The following is a 15,881-nucleotide window of genomic DNA, read 5'->3' as shown; positions in this document are numbered from 1 at the left end:
TAAACTCACCCCTTCTTAAAGTGTAACCACATGTGGTGATCAGGTGAGGGTCTGCCTCAAGCAGTTATGTGCTTGCCCAGGAGAACATGCAATATTGCCTATTAGCTTGGCTCGTTGGTCTAGGGGTATGATTCTTGCTGAGGGTGTGAGAGGCCCTGGGTTCAACTCCAGGACGAGCCCGCTTGGCCCCGCTTTGCATTCTCTGAAGCATTCGTTTGTTCTCTCTCGATGCTTGGCTTCTGGGCTCCTCTGCACCAGGGAGGTCTTTCAACCTCACATACTGTTGGCTGTGTAGCTGATGGGAAATCAGACTGTCATCTGTGTGTTTTGTTTTCTTTAAAGAAAATGTGTATTTTACAAGTTCGTTGTTGTTGTTGAGGAGGAGGAGGACATGTAGTGTGTTGTTGAGGAGGAGGAGGACGAAATGTGGTTTGCCGGCTTGTTATGGAGACCTTTGCTGAACGTGTACTCCTGAGCTGCACCAAAGGAGAGGCATTCTTTTCAGTTGTTTGCGGGCCTGCTGAACCATGCTCTCAGTGCTGTCTCACTGGGGATACGGTTACCGTTCTGGAAAGACACTTCAGCGCTACAGTCCATGCTATCAGTCAGTGAGCGTAGGTCTCCCGGTCTGCCCCAAAGCAGTTACGCGCTTGCCCAGCAGAAACTGCGACACCCTCCGTTAACTTGGCTCGTTGGTCTAGGGGTATGATTCTCGCTTAGGGTGCGAGAGGCCCTGGGTTCAACTCCAGGACGAGCCCACTTGGCCCCACTTTGCAGTCACCGAAGTGTTTGTTCGTTTGCTCTTGAAGGCTGGCTTCTGGGCTCCTCTGCACAAGGGAGGGCTATCGACCTCAGATACTGTTGCCTGTAAAGCTGATGGGAAATCAGACTGTCATCTGTGTGTTTTGTTTTCTTTAAAGAAAATGTGTTTTTTACAAGTTCGTTGTTGTTGTTGTTGTTGTTGTTGTTGAGGAGGAGGAGGAGGACATGTAGTGTGTTGTTGAGGAGGAGGAGGACGAAATGTGGTTTGCCGGCTTGTTATGGAGACCTTTGCTGAACGCGTACTCCTGAGCTGCACCAAAGGAGAGGCATTCTTTTCAGTTGTTTGCGGGCCTGCTGAACCATGCTCTCAGTGCTGTCTCACTGGGGATGGCGTTACCATTCTGGAAAGATACGTCAGCGCTACAGTCCATGCTATCAGTCAGTGAGCGTAGGTCTCCCGGTCTGCCCCAAAGCAGTTACGCGCTTGCCCAGCAGAAACTGCGACACGCTCCGTTAACTTGGCTCGTTGGTCTAGGGGTATGATTCTCGCTTAGGGTGCGAGAGGTCCCGGGTTCAACTCCCGGACGAGCCCGCTTGGCCCTGCTTTGCATTCTCTGAAGCATTCGTTTGTTCTCTCTCGATGCTTGGCTTCTGGGCTCCTCTGCACCAGGGAGGTCTTTCAACCTCAGATACTGTTGGCTGTGTAGCTGATGGGAAATCAGACTGTCATCTGTGTGTTTTGTTTTCTTTAAAGAAAATGTGTATTTTACAAGTTCGTTGTTGTTGTTGAGGAGGAGGAGGACATGTAGTGTGTTGTTGAGGAGGAGGAGGACGAAATGTGGTTTGCCGGCTTGTTATGGAGACCTTTGCTGAACGTGTACTCCTGAGCTGCACCAAAGGAGAGGCATTCTTTTCAGTTGTTTGCGGGCCTGCTGAACCATGCTCTCAGTGCTGTCTCACTGGGGATGGCGTTACCATTCTGGAAAGACACGTCAGCGCTACAGTCCATGCTATCAGTCAGTGAGCGTAGGTCTCCCGGTCTGCCCCAAAGCAGTTACGCGCTTGCCCAGCAGAAACTGTGACACTGTCAGATAACTTGGCTCGTTGGTCTAGGGGTATGATTCTCGCTTTGGGTGCGAGAGGTCCCGGGTTCAACTCCCGGACGAGCCCACTTGGCCCCACTTTGCAGTCACCGAAGTGTTTGTTCGTTTGCTCTTGAAGGCTGGCTTCTGGGCTCCTCTGCACAAGGGAGGGCTATCGACCTCAGATACTGTTGCCTGTAAAGCTGATGGGAAATCAGACTGTCATCTGTGTGTTTTGTTTTCTTTAAAGAAAATGTGTTTTTTACAAGTTCGTTGTTGTTGTTGTTGTTGTTGTTGAGGAGGAGGAGGAGGACATGTAGTGTGTTGTTGAGGAGGAGGAGGACGAAATGTGGTTTGCCGGCTTGTTATGGAGACCTTTGCTGAACGTGTACTCCTGAGCTGCACCAAAGGAGAGGCATTCTTTTCAGTTGTTTGCGGGCCTGCTGAACCATGCTCTCAGTGCTGTCTCACTGGGGATGGCGTTACCATTCTGGAAAGATACGTCAGCGCTACAGTCCATGCTATCAGTCAGTGAGCGTAGGTCTCCCGGTCTGCCCCAAAGCAGTTACGCGCTTGCCCAGCAGAAACTGCGACACGCTCCGTTAACTTGGCTCGTTGGTCTAGGGGTATGATTCTCGCTTAGGGTGCGAGAGGTCCCGGGTTCAACTCCCGGACGAGCCCGCTTGGCCCTGCTTTGCATTCTCTGAAGCATTCGTTTGTTCTCTCTCGATGCTTGGCTTCTGGGCTCCTCTGCACCAGGGAGGTCTTTCAACCTCAGATACTGTTGGCTGTGTAGCTGATGGGAAATCAGACTGTCATCTGTGTGTTTTGTTTTCTTTAAAGAAAATGTGTATTTTACAAGTTCGTTGTTGTTGTTGAGGAGGAGGAGGACATGTAGTGTGTTGTTGAGGAGGAGGAGGACGAAATGTGGTTTGCCGGCTTGTTATGGAGACCTTTGCTGAACGTGTACTCCTGAGCTGCACCAAAGGAGAGGCATTCTTTTCAGTTGTTTGCGGGCCTGCTGAACCATGCTCTCAGTGCTGTCTCACTGGGGATGGCGTTACCATTCTGGAAAGACACGTCAGCGCTACAGTCCATGCTATCAGTCAGTGAGCGTAGGTCTCCCGGTCTGCCCCAAAGCAGTTACGCGCTTGCCCAGCAGAAACTGTGACACTGTCAGATAACTTGGCTCGTTGGTCTAGGGGTATGATTCTCGCTTTGGGTGCGAGAGGTCCCGGGTTCAACTCCCGGACGAGCCCGCTTGGCCCTGCTTTGCAGTCACCGAAGTGTTTGTTCGTTTGCTCTTGAAGGCTGGCTTCTGGGCTCCTCTGCACAAGGGAGGGCTATCGACCTCAGATACTGTTGCCTGTAAAGCTGATGGGAAATCAGACTGTCATCTGTGTGTTTTGTTTTCTTTAAAGAAAATGTGTTTTTTACAAGTTCGTTGTTGTTGTTGTTGTTGTTGTTGAGGAGGAGGAGGAGGACATGTAGTGTGTTGTTGAGGAGGAGGAGGACGAAATGTGGTTTGCCGGCTTGTTATGGAGACCTTTGCTGAACGTGTACTCCTGAGCTGCACCAAAGGAGAGGCATTCTTTTCAGTTGTTTGCGGGCCTGCTGAACCATGCTCTCAGTGCTGTCTCACTGGGGATGGCGTTACCATTCTGGAAAGATACGTCAGCGCTACAGTCCATGCTATCAGTCAGTGAGCGTAGGTCTCCCGGTCTGCCCCAAAGCAGTTACGCGCTTGCCCAGCAGAAACTGCGACACGCTCCGTTAACTTGGCTCGTTGGTCTAGGGGTATGATTCTCGCTTAGGGTGCGAGAGGTCCCGGGTTCAACTCCCGGACGAGCCCGCTTGGCCCTGCTTTGCATTCTCTGAAGCATTCGTTTGTTCTCTCTCGATGCTTGGCTTCTGGGCTCCTCTGCACCAGGGAGGTCTTTCAACCTCAGATACTGTTGGCTGTGTAGCTGATGGGAAATCAGACTGTCATCTGTGTGTTTTGTTTTCTTTAAAGAAAATGTGTATTTTACAAGTTCGTTGTTGTTGTTGAGGAGGAGGAGGACATGTAGTGTGTTGTTGAGGAGGAGGAGGACGAAATGTGGTTTGCCGGCTTGTTATGGAGACCTTTGCTGAACGTGTACTCCTGAGCTGCACCAAAGGAGAGGCATTCTTTTCAGTTGTTTGCGGGCCTGCTGAACCATGCTCTCAGTGCTGTCTCACTGGGGATGGCGTTACCATTCTGGAAAGACACGTCAGCGCTACAGTCCATGCTATCAGTCAGTGAGCGTAGGTCTCCCGGTCTGCCCCAAAGCAGTTACGCGCTTGCCCAGCAGAAACTGCGACACCCTCCGTTAACTTGGCTCGTTGGTCTAGGGGTATGATTCTTGCTGAGGGTGTGAGAGGCCCTGGGTTCAACTCCAGGACGAGCCCACTTGGCCCCACTTTGCAGTCACCGAAGTGTTTGTTCGTTTGCTGTTGAAGGCTGGCTTCTGGGCTCCTCTGCACAAGGGAGGGCTATCGACCTCAGATACTGTTGCCTGTAAAGCTGATGGGAAATCAGACTGTCATCTGTGTGTTTTGTTTTCTTTAAAGAAAATGTGTTTTTTACAAGTTCGTTGTTGTTGTTGTTGTTGAGGAGGAGGAGGAGGACATGTAGTGTGTTGTTGAGGAGGAGGAGGACGAAATGTGGTTTGCCGGCTTGTTATGGAGACCTTTGCTGAACGTGTACTCCTGAGCTGCACCAAAGGAGAGGCATTCTTTTCAGTTGTTTGCGGGCCTGCTGAACCATGCTCTCAGTGCTGTCTCACTGGGGATACGGTTACCGTTCTGGAAAGACACTTCAGCGCTACAGTCCATGCTATCAGTCAGTGAGCGTAGGTCTCCCGGTCTGCCCCAAAGCAGTTACGCGCTTGCCCAGCAGAAACTGCGACACTCTCCGTTAACTTGGCTCGTTGGTCTAGGGGTATGATTCTTGCTGAGGGTGTGAGAGGCCCTGGGTTCAACTCCAGGACAAGCCCACTTGGCCCCACTTTGCAGTCACCGAAGTGTTTGTTCGTTTGCTCTTGAAGGCTGGCTTCTGGGCTCCTCTGCACAAGGGAGGGCTATCGACCTCAGATACTGTTGCCCGTATAGCTGATGGGAAGTCAGACTGTCATCTGTGTGTTTTGTTTTCTTTAAAGAAAATGTGTTTTTTACAAGTTCGTTGTTGTTGTTGTTGTTGTTGAGGAGGAGGTGGAGGACATGTAGTGTGTTGTTGAGGAGGAGGAGGACGAAATGTGGTTTGCCGGCTTGTTATGGAGACCTTTGCTGAACGTGTACTCCTGAGCTGCACCAAAGGAGAGGCATTCTTTTCAGTTGTTTGCGGGCCTGCTGAACCATGCTCTCAGTGCTGTCTCACTGGGGATGGCGTTACCATTCTGGAAAGACACGTCAGCGCTACAGTCCATGCTATCAGTCAGTGAGCGTAGGTCTCCCGGTCTGCCCCAAAGCAGTTACGCGCTTGCCCAGCAGAAACTGCGACACCCTCCGTTAACTTGGCTCGTTGGTCTAGGGGTATGATTCTTGCTGAGGGTGTGAGAGGCCCTGGGTTCAACTCCAGGACGAGCCCACTTGGCCCCACTTTGCAGTCACCGAAGTGTTTGTTCGTTTGCTGTTGAAGGCTGGCTTCTGGGCTCCTCTGCACAAGGGAGGGCTATCGACCTCAGATACTGTTGCCTGTAAAGCTGATGGGAAATCAGACTGTCATCTGTGTGTTTTGTTTTCTTTAAAGAAAATGTGTTTTTTACAAGTTCGTTGTTGTTGTTGTTGTTGAGGAGGAGGAGGAGGACATGTAGTGTGTTGTTGAGGAGGAGGAGGACGAAATGTGGTTTGCCGGCTTGTTATGGAGACCTTTGCTGAACGTGTACTCCTGAGCTGCACCAAAGGAGAGGCATTCTTTTCAGTTGTTTGCGGGCCTGCTGAACCATGCTCTCAGTGCTGTCTCACTGGGGATACGGTTACCGTTCTGGAAAGACACTTCAGCGCTACAGTCCATGCTATCAGTCAGTGAGCGTAGGTCTCCCGGTCTGCCCCAAAGCAGTTACGCGCTTGCCCAGCAGAAACTGCGACACTCTCCGTTAACTTGGCTCGTTGGTCTAGGGGTATGATTCTTGCTGAGGGTGTGAGAGGCCCTGGGTTCAACTCCAGGACAAGCCCACTTGGCCCCACTTTGCAGTCACCGAAGTGTTTGTTCGTTTGCTCTTGAAGGCTGGCTTCTGGGCTCCTCTGCACAAGGGAGGGCTATCGACCTCAGATACTGTTGCCCGTATAGCTGATGGGAAGTCAGACTGTCATCTGTGTGTTTTGTTTTCTTTAAAGAAAATGTGTTTTTTACAAGTTCGTTGTTGTTGTTGTTGTTGTTGAGGAGGAGGTGGAGGACATGTAGTGTGTTGTTGAGGAGGAGGAGGACGAAATGTGGTTTGCCGGCTTGTTATGGAGACCTTTGCTGAACGTGTACTCCTGAGCTGCACCAAAGGAGAGGCATTCTTTTCAGTTGTTTGCGGGCCTGCTGAACCATGCTCTCAGTGCTGTCTCACTGGGGATGGCGTTACCATTCTGGAAAGACACGTCAGCGCTACAGTCCATGCTATCAGTCAGTGAGCGTAGGTCTCCCGGTCTGCCCCAAAGCAGTTACGCGCTTGCCCAGCAGAAACTGCGACACCCTCCGTTAACTTGGCTCGTTGGTCTAGGGGTATGATTCTTGCTGAGGGTGTGAGAGGCCCTGGGTTCAACTCCAGGACGAGCCCACTTGGCCCCACTTTGCAGTCACCGAAGTGTTTGTTCGTTTGCTGTTGAAGGCTGGCTTCTGGGCTCCTCTGCACAAGGGAGGGCTATCGACCTCAGATACTGTTGCCTGTAAAGCTGATGGGAAATCAGACTGTCATCTGTGTGTTTTGTTTTCTTTAAAGAAAATGTGTTTTTTACAAGTTCGTTGTTGTTGTTGTTGTTGAGGAGGAGGAGGAGGACATGTAGTGTGTTGTTGAGGAGGAGGAGGACGAAATGTGGTTTGCCGGCTTGTTATGGAGACCTTTGCTGAACGTGTACTCCTGAGCTGCACCAAAGGAGAGGCATTCTTTTCAGTTGTTTGCGGGCCTGCTGAACCATGCTCTCAGTGCTGTCTCACTGGGGATACGGTTACCGTTCTGGAAAGACACTTCAGCGCTACAGTCCATGCTATCAGTCAGTGAGCGTAGGTCTCCCGGTCTGCCCCAAAGCAGTTACGCGCTTGCCCAGCAGAAACTGCGACACTCTCCGTTAACTTGGCTCGTTGGTCTAGGGGTATGATTCTTGCTGAGGGTGTGAGAGGCCCTGGGTTCAACTCCAGGACAAGCCCACTTGGCCCCACTTTGCAGTCACCGAAGTGTTTGTTCGTTTGCTCTTGAAGGCTGGCTTCTGGGCTCCTCTGCACAAGGGAGGGCTATCGACCTCAGATACTGTTGCCCGTATAGCTGATGGGAAGTCAGACTGTCATCTGTGTGTTTTGTTTTCTTTAAAGAAAATGTGTTTTTTACAAGTTCGTTGTTGTTGTTGTTGTTGTTGAGGAGGAGGTGGAGGACATGTAGTGTGTTGTTGAGGAGGAGGAGGACGAAATGTGGTTTGCCGGCTTGTTATGGAGACCTTTGCTGAACGTGTACTCCTGAGCTGCACCAAAGGAGAGGCATTCTTTTCAGTTGTTTGCGGGCCTGCTGAACCATGCTCTCAGTGCTGTCTCACTGGGGATGGCGTTACCATTCTGGAAAGATACGTCAGCGCTACAGTCCATGCTATCAGTCAGTGAGCGTAGGTCTCCCGGTCTGCCCCAAAGCAGTTACGCGCTTGCCCAGCAGAAACTGCGACACGCTCCGTTAACTTGGCTCGTTGGTCTAGGGGTATGATTCTCGCTTAGGGTGCGAGAGGTCCCGGGTTCAACTCCCGGACGAGCCCGCTTGGCCCTGCTTTGCATTCTCTGAAGCATTCGTTTGTTCTCTCTCGATGCTTGGCTTCTGGGCTCCTCTGCACCAGGGAGGTCTTTCAACCTCAGATACTGTTGGCTGTGTAGCTGATGGGAAATCAGACTGTCATCTGTGTGTTTTGTTTTCTTTAAAGAAAATGTGTATTTTACAAGTTCGTTGTTGTTGTTGAGGAGGAGGAGGACATGTAGTGTGTTGTTGAGGAGGAGGAGGACGAAATGTGGTTTGCCGGCTTGTTATGGAGACCTTTGCTGAACGTGTACTCCTGAGCTGCACCAAAGGAGAGGCATTCTTTTCAGTTGTTTGCGGGCCTGCTGAACCATGCTCTCAGTGCTGTCTCACTGGGGATGGCGTTACCATTCTGGAAAGACACGTCAGCGCTACAGTCCATGCTATCAGTCAGTGAGCGTAGGTCTCCCGGTCTGCCCCAAAGCAGTTACGCGCTTGCCCAGCAGAAACTGTGACACTGTCAGATAACTTGGCTCGTTGGTCTAGGGGTATGATTCTCGCTTTGGGTGCGAGAGGTCCCGGGTTCAACTCCCGGACGAGCCCGCTTGGCCCTGCTTTGCAGTCACCGAAGTGTTTGTTCGTTTGCTCTTGAAGGCTGGCTTCTGGGCTCCTCTGCACAAGGGAGGGCTATCGACCTCAGATACTGTTGCCTGTAAAGCTGATGGGAAATCAGACTGTCATCTGTGTGTTTTGTTTTCTTTAAAGAAAATGTGTTTTTTACAAGTTCGTTGTTGTTGTTGTTGTTGTTGAGGAGGAGGAGGAGGACATGTAGTGTGTTGTTGAGGAGGAGGAGGACGAAATGTGGTTTGCCGGCTTGTTATGGAGACCTTTGCTGAACGTGTACTCCTGAGCTGCACCAAAGGAGAGGCATTCTTTTCAGTTGTTTGCGGGCCTGCTGAACCATGCTCTCAGTGCTGTCTCACTGGGGATACGGTTACCGTTCTGGAAAGACACTTCAGCGCTACAGTCCATGCTATCAGTCAGTGAGCGTAGGTCTCCCGGTCTGCCCCAAAGCAGTTACGCGCTTGCCCAGCAGAAACTGCGACACTCTCCGTTAACTTGGCTCGTTGGTCTAGGGGTATGATTCTTGCTGAGGGTGTGAGAGGCCCTGGGTTCAACTCCAGGACAAGCCCACTTGGCCCCACTTTGCAGTCACCGAAGTGTTTGTTCGTTTGCTCTTGAAGGCTGGCTTCTGGGCTCCTCTGCACAAGGGAGGGCTATCGACCTCAGATACTGTTGCCCGTATAGCTGATGGGAAGTCAGACTGTCATCTGTGTGTTTTGTTTTCTTTAAAGAAAATGTGTTTTTTACAAGTTCGTTGTTGTTGTTGTTGTTGTTGAGGAGGAGGTGGAGGACATGTAGTGTGTTGTTGAGGAGGAGGAGGACGAAATGTGGTTTGCCGGCTTGTTATGGAGACCTTTGCTGAACGTGTACTCCTGAGCTGCACCAAAGGAGAGGCATTCTTTTCAGTTGTTTGCGGGCCTGCTGAACCATGCTCTCAGTGCTGTCTCACTGGGGATGGCGTTACCATTCTGGAAAGACACGTCAGCGCTACAGTCCATGCTATCAGTCAGTGAGCGTAGGTCTCCCGGTCTGCCCCAAAGCAGTTACGCGCTTGCCCAGCAGAAACTGCGACACCCTCCGTTAACTTGGCTCGTTGGTCTAGGGGTATGATTCTTGCTGAGGGTGTGAGAGGCCCTGGGTTCAACTCCAGGACGAGCCCACTTGGCCCCACTTTGCAGTCACCGAAGTGTTTGTTCGTTTGCTGTTGAAGGCTGGCTTCTGGGCTCCTCTGCACAAGGGAGGGCTATCGACCTCAGATACTGTTGCCTGTAAAGCTGATGGGAAATCAGACTGTCATCTGTGTGTTTTGTTTTCTTTAAAGAAAATGTGTTTTTTACAAGTTCGTTGTTGTTGTTGTTGTTGAGGAGGAGGAGGAGGACATGTAGTGTGTTGTTGAGGAGGAGGAGGACGAAATGTGGTTTGCCGGCTTGTTATGGAGACCTTTGCTGAACGTGTACTCCTGAGCTGCACCAAAGGAGAGGCATTCTTTTCAGTTGTTTGCGGGCCTGCTGAACCATGCTCTCAGTGCTGTCTCACTGGGGATGGCGTTACCATTCTGGAAAGATACGTCAGCGCTACAGTCCATGCTATCAGTCAGTGAGCGTAGGTCTCCCGGTCTGCCCCAAAGCAGTTACGCGCTTGCCCAGCAGAAACTGCGACACGCTCCGTTAACTTGGCTCGTTGGTCTAGGGGTATGATTCTCGCTTAGGGTGCGAGAGGTCCCGGGTTCAACTCCCGGACGAGCCCGCTTGGCCCTGCTTTGCATTCTCTGAAGCATTCGTTTGTTCTCTCTCGATGCTTGGCTTCTGGGCTCCTCTGCACCAGGGAGGTCTTTCAACCTCAGATACTGTTGGCTGTGTAGCTGATGGGAAATCAGACTGTCATCTGTGTGTTTTGTTTTCTTTAAAGAAAATGTGTATTTTACAAGTTCGTTGTTGTTGTTGAGGAGGAGGAGGACATGTAGTGTGTTGTTGAGGAGGAGGAGGACGAAATGTGGTTTGCCGGCTTGTTATGGAGACCTTTGCTGAACGTGTACTCCTGAGCTGCACCAAAGGAGAGGCATTCTTTTCAGTTGTTTGCGGGCCTGCTGAACCATGCTCTCAGTGCTGTCTCACTGGGGATGGCGTTACCATTCTGGAAAGACACGTCAGCGCTACAGTCCATGCTATCAGTCAGTGAGCGTAGGTCTCCCGGTCTGCCCCAAAGCAGTTACGCGCTTGCCCAGCAGAAACTGTGACACTGTCAGATAACTTGGCTCGTTGGTCTAGGGGTATGATTCTCGCTTTGGGTGCGAGAGGTCCCGGGTTCAACTCCCGGACGAGCCCGCTTGGCCCTGCTTTGCAGTCACCGAAGTGTTTGTTCGTTTGCTCTTGAAGGCTGGCTTCTGGGCTCCTCTGCACAAGGGAGGGCTATCGACCTCAGATACTGTTGCCTGTAAAGCTGATGGGAAATCAGACTGTCATCTGTGTGTTTTGTTTTCTTTAAAGAAAATGTGTTTTTTACAAGTTCGTTGTTGTTGTTGTTGTTGTTGAGGAGGAGGAGGAGGACATGTAGTGTGTTGTTGAGGAGGAGGAGGACGAAATGTGGTTTGCCGGCTTGTTATGGAGACCTTTGCTGAACGTGTACTCCTGAGCTGCACCAAAGGAGAGGCATTCTTTTCAGTTGTTTGCGGGCCTGCTGAACCATGCTCTCAGTGCTGTCTCACTGGGGATACGGTTACCGTTCTGGAAAGACACTTCAGCGCTACAGTCCATGCTATCAGTCAGTGAGCGTAGGTCTCCCGGTCTGCCCCAAAGCAGTTACGCGCTTGCCCAGCAGAAACTGCGACACTCTCCGTTAACTTGGCTCGTTGGTCTAGGGGTATGATTCTTGCTGAGGGTGTGAGAGGCCCTGGGTTCAACTCCAGGACAAGCCCACTTGGCCCCACTTTGCAGTCACCGAAGTGTTTGTTCGTTTGCTCTTGAAGGCTGGCTTCTGGGCTCCTCTGCACAAGGGAGGGCTATCGACCTCAGATACTGTTGCCCGTATAGCTGATGGGAAGTCAGACTGTCATCTGTGTGTTTTGTTTTCTTTAAAGAAAATGTGTTTTTTACAAGTTCGTTGTTGTTGTTGTTGTTGTTGAGGAGGAGGTGGAGGACATGTAGTGTGTTGTTGAGGAGGAGGAGGACGAAATGTGGTTTGCCGGCTTGTTATGGAGACCTTTGCTGAACGTGTACTCCTGAGCTGCACCAAAGGAGAGGCATTCTTTTCAGTTGTTTGCGGGCCTGCTGAACCATGCTCTCAGTGCTGTCTCACTGGGGATGGCGTTACCATTCTGGAAAGACACGTCAGCGCTACAGTCCATGCTATCAGTCAGTGAGCGTAGGTCTCCCGGTCTGCCCCAAAGCAGTTACGCGCTTGCCCAGCAGAAACTGCGACACCCTCCGTTAACTTGGCTCGTTGGTCTAGGGGTATGATTCTTGCTGAGGGTGTGAGAGGCCCTGGGTTCAACTCCAGGACGAGCCCACTTGGCCCCACTTTGCAGTCACCGAAGTGTTTGTTCGTTTGCTGTTGAAGGCTGGCTTCTGGGCTCCTCTGCACAAGGGAGGGCTATCGACCTCAGATACTGTTGCCTGTAAAGCTGATGGGAAATCAGACTGTCATCTGTGTGTTTTGTTTTCTTTAAAGAAAATGTGTTTTTTACAAGTTCGTTGTTGTTGTTGTTGTTGAGGAGGAGGAGGAGGACATGTAGTGTGTTGTTGAGGAGGAGGAGGACGAAATGTGGTTTGCCGGCTTGTTATGGAGACCTTTGCTGAACGTGTACTCCTGAGCTGCACCAAAGGAGAGGCATTCTTTTCAGTTGTTTGCGGGCCTGCTGAACCATGCTCTCAGTGCTGTCTCACTGGGGATGGCGTTACCATTCTGGAAAGATACGTCAGCGCTACAGTCCATGCTATCAGTCAGTGAGCGTAGGTCTCCCGGTCTGCCCCAAAGCAGTTACGCGCTTGCCCAGCAGAAACTGCGACACGCTCCGTTAACTTGGCTCGTTGGTCTAGGGGTATGATTCTCGCTTAGGGTGCGAGAGGTCCCGGGTTCAACTCCCGGACGAGCCTGCTTGGCCCTGCTTTGCATTCTCTGAAGCATTCGTTTGTTCTCTCTCGATGCTTGGCTTCTGGGCTCCTCTGCACCAGGGAGGTCTTTCAACCTCAGATACTGTTGGCTGTGTAGCTGATGGGAAATCAGACTGTCATCTGTGTGTTTTGTTTTCTTTAAAGAAAATGTGTATTTTACAAGTTCGTTGTTGTTGTTGAGGAGGAGGAGGACATGTAGTGTGTTGTTGAGGAGGAGGAGGACGAAATGTGGTTTGCCGGCTTGTTATGGAGACCTTTGCTGAACGTGTACTCCTGAGCTGCACCAAAGGAGAGGCATTCTTTTCAGTTGTTTGCGGGCCTGCTGAACCATGCTCTCAGTGCTGTCTCACTGGGGATGGCGTTACCATTCTGGAAAGACACGTCAGCGCTACAGTCCATGCTATCAGTCAGTGAGCGTAGGTCTCCCGGTCTGCCCCAAAGCAGTTACGCGCTTGCCCAGCAGAAACTGTGACACTGTCAGATAACTTGGCTCGTTGGTCTAGGGGTATGATTCTCGCTTTGGGTGCGAGAGGTCCCGGGTTCAACTCCCGGACGAGCCCGCTTGGCCCTGCTTTGCAGTCACCGAAGTGTTTGTTCGTTTGCTCTTGAAGGCTGGCTTCTGGGCTCCTCTGCACAAGGGAGGGCTATCGACCTCAGATACTGTTGCCTGTAAAGCTGATGGGAAATCAGACTGTCATCTGTGTGTTTTGTTTTCTTTAAAGAAAATGTGTTTTTTACAAGTTCGTTGTTGTTGTTGTTGTTGTTGAGGAGGAGGAGGAGGACATGTAGTGTGTTGTTGAGGAGGAGGAGGACGAAATGTGGTTTGCCGGCTTGTTATGGAGACCTTTGCTGAACGTGTACTCCTGAGCTGCACCAAAGGAGAGGCATTCTTTTCAGTTGTTTGCGGGCCTGCTGAACCATGCTCTCAGTGCTGTCTCACTGGGGATACGGTTACCGTTCTGGAAAGACACTTCAGCGCTACAGTCCATGCTATCAGTCAGTGAGCGTAGGTCTCCCGGTCTGCCCCAAAGCAGTTACGCGCTTGCCCAGCAGAAACTGCGACACTCTCCGTTAACTTGGCTCGTTGGTCTAGGGGTATGATTCTTGCTGAGGGTGTGAGAGGCCCTGGGTTCAACTCCAGGACAAGCCCACTTGGCCCCACTTTGCAGTCACCGAAGTGTTTGTTCGTTTGCTCTTGAAGGCTGGCTTCTGGGCTCCTCTGCACAAGGGAGGGCTATCGACCTCAGATACTGTTGCCCGTATAGCTGATGGGAAGTCAGACTGTCATCTGTGTGTTTTGTTTTCTTTAAAGAAAATGTGTTTTTTACAAGTTCGTTGTTGTTGTTGTTGTTGTTGAGGAGGAGGTGGAGGACATGTAGTGTGTTGTTGAGGAGGAGGAGGACGAAATGTGGTTTGCCGGCTTGTTATGGAGACCTTTGCTGAACGTGTACTCCTGAGCTGCACCAAAGGAGAGGCATTCTTTTCAGTTGTTTGCGGGCCTGCTGAACCATGCTCTCAGTGCTGTCTCACTGGGGATGGCGTTACCATTCTGGAAAGACACGTCAGCGCTACAGTCCATGCTATCAGTCAGTGAGCGTAGGTCTCCCGGTCTGCCCCAAAGCAGTTACGCGCTTGCCCAGCAGAAACTGCGACACCCTCCGTTAACTTGGCTCGTTGGTCTAGGGGTATGATTCTTGCTGAGGGTGTGAGAGGCCCTGGGTTCAACTCCAGGACGAGCCCACTTGGCCCCACTTTGCAGTCACCGAAGTGTTTGTTCGTTTGCTGTTGAAGGCTGGCTTCTGGGCTCCTCTGCACAAGGGAGGGCTATCGACCTCAGATACTGTTGCCTGTAAAGCTGATGGGAAATCAGACTGTCATCTGTGTGTTTTGTTTTCTTTAAAGAAAATGTGTTTTTTACAAGTTCGTTGTTGTTGTTGTTGTTGAGGAGGAGGAGGAGGACATGTAGTGTGTTGTTGAGGAGGAGGAGGACGAAATGTGGTTTGCCGGCTTGTTATGGAGACCTTTGCTGAACGTGTACTCCTGAGCTGCACCAAAGGAGAGGCATTCTTTTCAGTTGTTTGCGGGCCTGCTGAACCATGCTCTCAGTGCTGTCTCACTGGGGATGGCGTTACCATTCTGGAAAGATACGTCAGCGCTACAGTCCATGCTATCAGTCAGTGAGCGTAGGTCTCCCGGTCTGCCCCAAAGCAGTTACGCGCTTGCCCAGCAGAAACTGCGACACGCTCCGTTAACTTGGCTCGTTGGTCTAGGGGTATGATTCTCGCTTAGGGTGCGAGAGGTCCCGGGTTCAACTCCCGGACGAGCCCGCTTGGCCCTGCTTTGCATTCTCTGAAGCATTCGTTTGTTCTCTCTCGATGCTTGGCTTCTGGGCTCCTCTGCACCAGGGAGGTCTTTCAACCTCAGATACTGTTGGCTGTGTAGCTGATGGGAAATCAGACTGTCATCTGTGTGTTTTGTTTTCTTTAAAGAAAATGTGTATTTTACAAGTTCGTTGTTGTTGTTGAGGAGGAGGAGGACATGTAGTGTGTTGTTGAGGAGGAGGAGGACGAAATGTGGTTTGCCGGCTTGTTATGGAGACCTTTGCTGAACGTGTACTCCTGAGCTGCACCAAAGGAGAGGCATTCTTTTCAGTTGTTTGCGGGCCTGCTGAACCATGCTCTCAGTGCTGTCTCACTGGGGATGGCGTTACCATTCTGGAAAGACATGTCAGCGCTACAGTCCATGCTATCAGTCAGTGAGCGTAGGTCTCCCGGTCTGCCCCTAAAGCAGTTACGCGCTTGCCCAGCAGAAACTGCGACACCCTCCGTTAACTTGGCTCGTTGGTCTAGGGGTATGATTCTTGCTGAGGGTGTGAGAGGCCCTGGGTTGAACTCCAGGACGAGCCCACTTGGTCCCACTTTGCAGTCACCGAAGTGTTCGTTCGTTTGCTCTTGAAGGCTGGCTTCTGGGCTCCTCTGCACAAGGGAGGGCTATCGACCTCAGATACTGTTGCCTGTAAAGCTGATGGGAAATCAGACTGTCATCTGTGTGTTTTGTTTTCTTTAAAGAAAATGTGTATTTTACAAGTTCGTTGTTGTTGTTGAGGAGGAGGAGGACATGTAGTGTGTTGTTGAGGAGGAGGAGGACGAAATGTGGTTTGCCGGCTTGTTATGGAGACCTTTGCTGAACGTGTACTCCTGAGCTGCACCAAAGGAGAGGCATTCTTTTCAGTTGTTTGCGGGCCTGCTGAACCATGCTCTCAGTGCTGTCTCACTGGGGATGGCGTTACCATTCTGGAAAGACACGTCAGCGCTACAGTCCATGCTATCAGTCAGTGAGCGTAGGTCTCCCGGTCTGCCCCAAAGCAG

The 15,881-nt window shown here is 51.2% G+C and overlaps 12 non-coding genes across 12 annotated transcripts; all 12 read left to right on the top strand.

Moving 5' to 3' along the window:
- The first annotated feature begins 1,282 nt into the window (after nucleotides 1-1,282).
- trnap-agg (transfer RNA proline (anticodon AGG)) lies at nucleotides 1,283-1,354 on the top strand. The gene has a single exon. It is a non-coding gene; the product is annotated as a tRNA-Pro (tRNA).
- A 506-nt stretch (nucleotides 1,355-1,860) lies between these two features.
- Nucleotides 1,861-1,932, top strand: trnap-ugg (transfer RNA proline (anticodon UGG)). Its single transcript has one exon. It is a non-coding gene; the product is annotated as a tRNA-Pro (tRNA).
- A 521-nt stretch (nucleotides 1,933-2,453) lies between these two features.
- On the top strand, nucleotides 2,454-2,525 carry trnap-agg (transfer RNA proline (anticodon AGG)). The gene has a single exon. It is a non-coding gene; the product is annotated as a tRNA-Pro (tRNA).
- Nucleotides 2,526-3,031: 506 nt separating this feature from the next.
- Nucleotides 3,032-3,103, top strand: trnap-ugg (transfer RNA proline (anticodon UGG)). The gene has a single exon. It is a non-coding gene; the product is annotated as a tRNA-Pro (tRNA).
- A 521-nt stretch (nucleotides 3,104-3,624) lies between these two features.
- Nucleotides 3,625-3,696, top strand: trnap-agg (transfer RNA proline (anticodon AGG)). Its single transcript has one exon. It is a non-coding gene; the product is annotated as a tRNA-Pro (tRNA).
- A 4,037-nt stretch (nucleotides 3,697-7,733) lies between these two features.
- trnap-agg (transfer RNA proline (anticodon AGG)) lies at nucleotides 7,734-7,805 on the top strand. Its single transcript has one exon. It is a non-coding gene; the product is annotated as a tRNA-Pro (tRNA).
- Nucleotides 7,806-8,311: 506 nt separating this feature from the next.
- trnap-ugg (transfer RNA proline (anticodon UGG)) lies at nucleotides 8,312-8,383 on the top strand. The gene has a single exon. It is a non-coding gene; the product is annotated as a tRNA-Pro (tRNA).
- Nucleotides 8,384-10,078: 1,695 nt separating this feature from the next.
- Nucleotides 10,079-10,150, top strand: trnap-agg (transfer RNA proline (anticodon AGG)). Its single transcript has one exon. It is a non-coding gene; the product is annotated as a tRNA-Pro (tRNA).
- A 506-nt stretch (nucleotides 10,151-10,656) lies between these two features.
- trnap-ugg (transfer RNA proline (anticodon UGG)) lies at nucleotides 10,657-10,728 on the top strand. The gene has a single exon. It is a non-coding gene; the product is annotated as a tRNA-Pro (tRNA).
- A 1,695-nt stretch (nucleotides 10,729-12,423) lies between these two features.
- On the top strand, nucleotides 12,424-12,495 carry trnap-agg (transfer RNA proline (anticodon AGG)). Its single transcript has one exon. It is a non-coding gene; the product is annotated as a tRNA-Pro (tRNA).
- Nucleotides 12,496-13,001: 506 nt separating this feature from the next.
- Nucleotides 13,002-13,073, top strand: trnap-ugg (transfer RNA proline (anticodon UGG)). The gene has a single exon. It is a non-coding gene; the product is annotated as a tRNA-Pro (tRNA).
- Nucleotides 13,074-14,768: 1,695 nt separating this feature from the next.
- On the top strand, nucleotides 14,769-14,840 carry trnap-agg (transfer RNA proline (anticodon AGG)). Its single transcript has one exon. It is a non-coding gene; the product is annotated as a tRNA-Pro (tRNA).
- The last annotated feature ends 1,041 nt before the right edge of the window (nucleotides 14,841-15,881 follow it).

The sequence above is a fragment of the Amia ocellicauda genome, chromosome 2 (assembly GCF_036373705.1).
Source record: "Amia ocellicauda isolate fAmiCal2 chromosome 2, fAmiCal2.hap1, whole genome shotgun sequence".
Classification (NCBI taxonomy): domain Eukaryota; kingdom Metazoa; phylum Chordata; class Actinopteri; order Amiiformes; family Amiidae; genus Amia; species Amia ocellicauda.
This window is presented reverse-complemented; position numbering and strand designations above follow the sequence as displayed.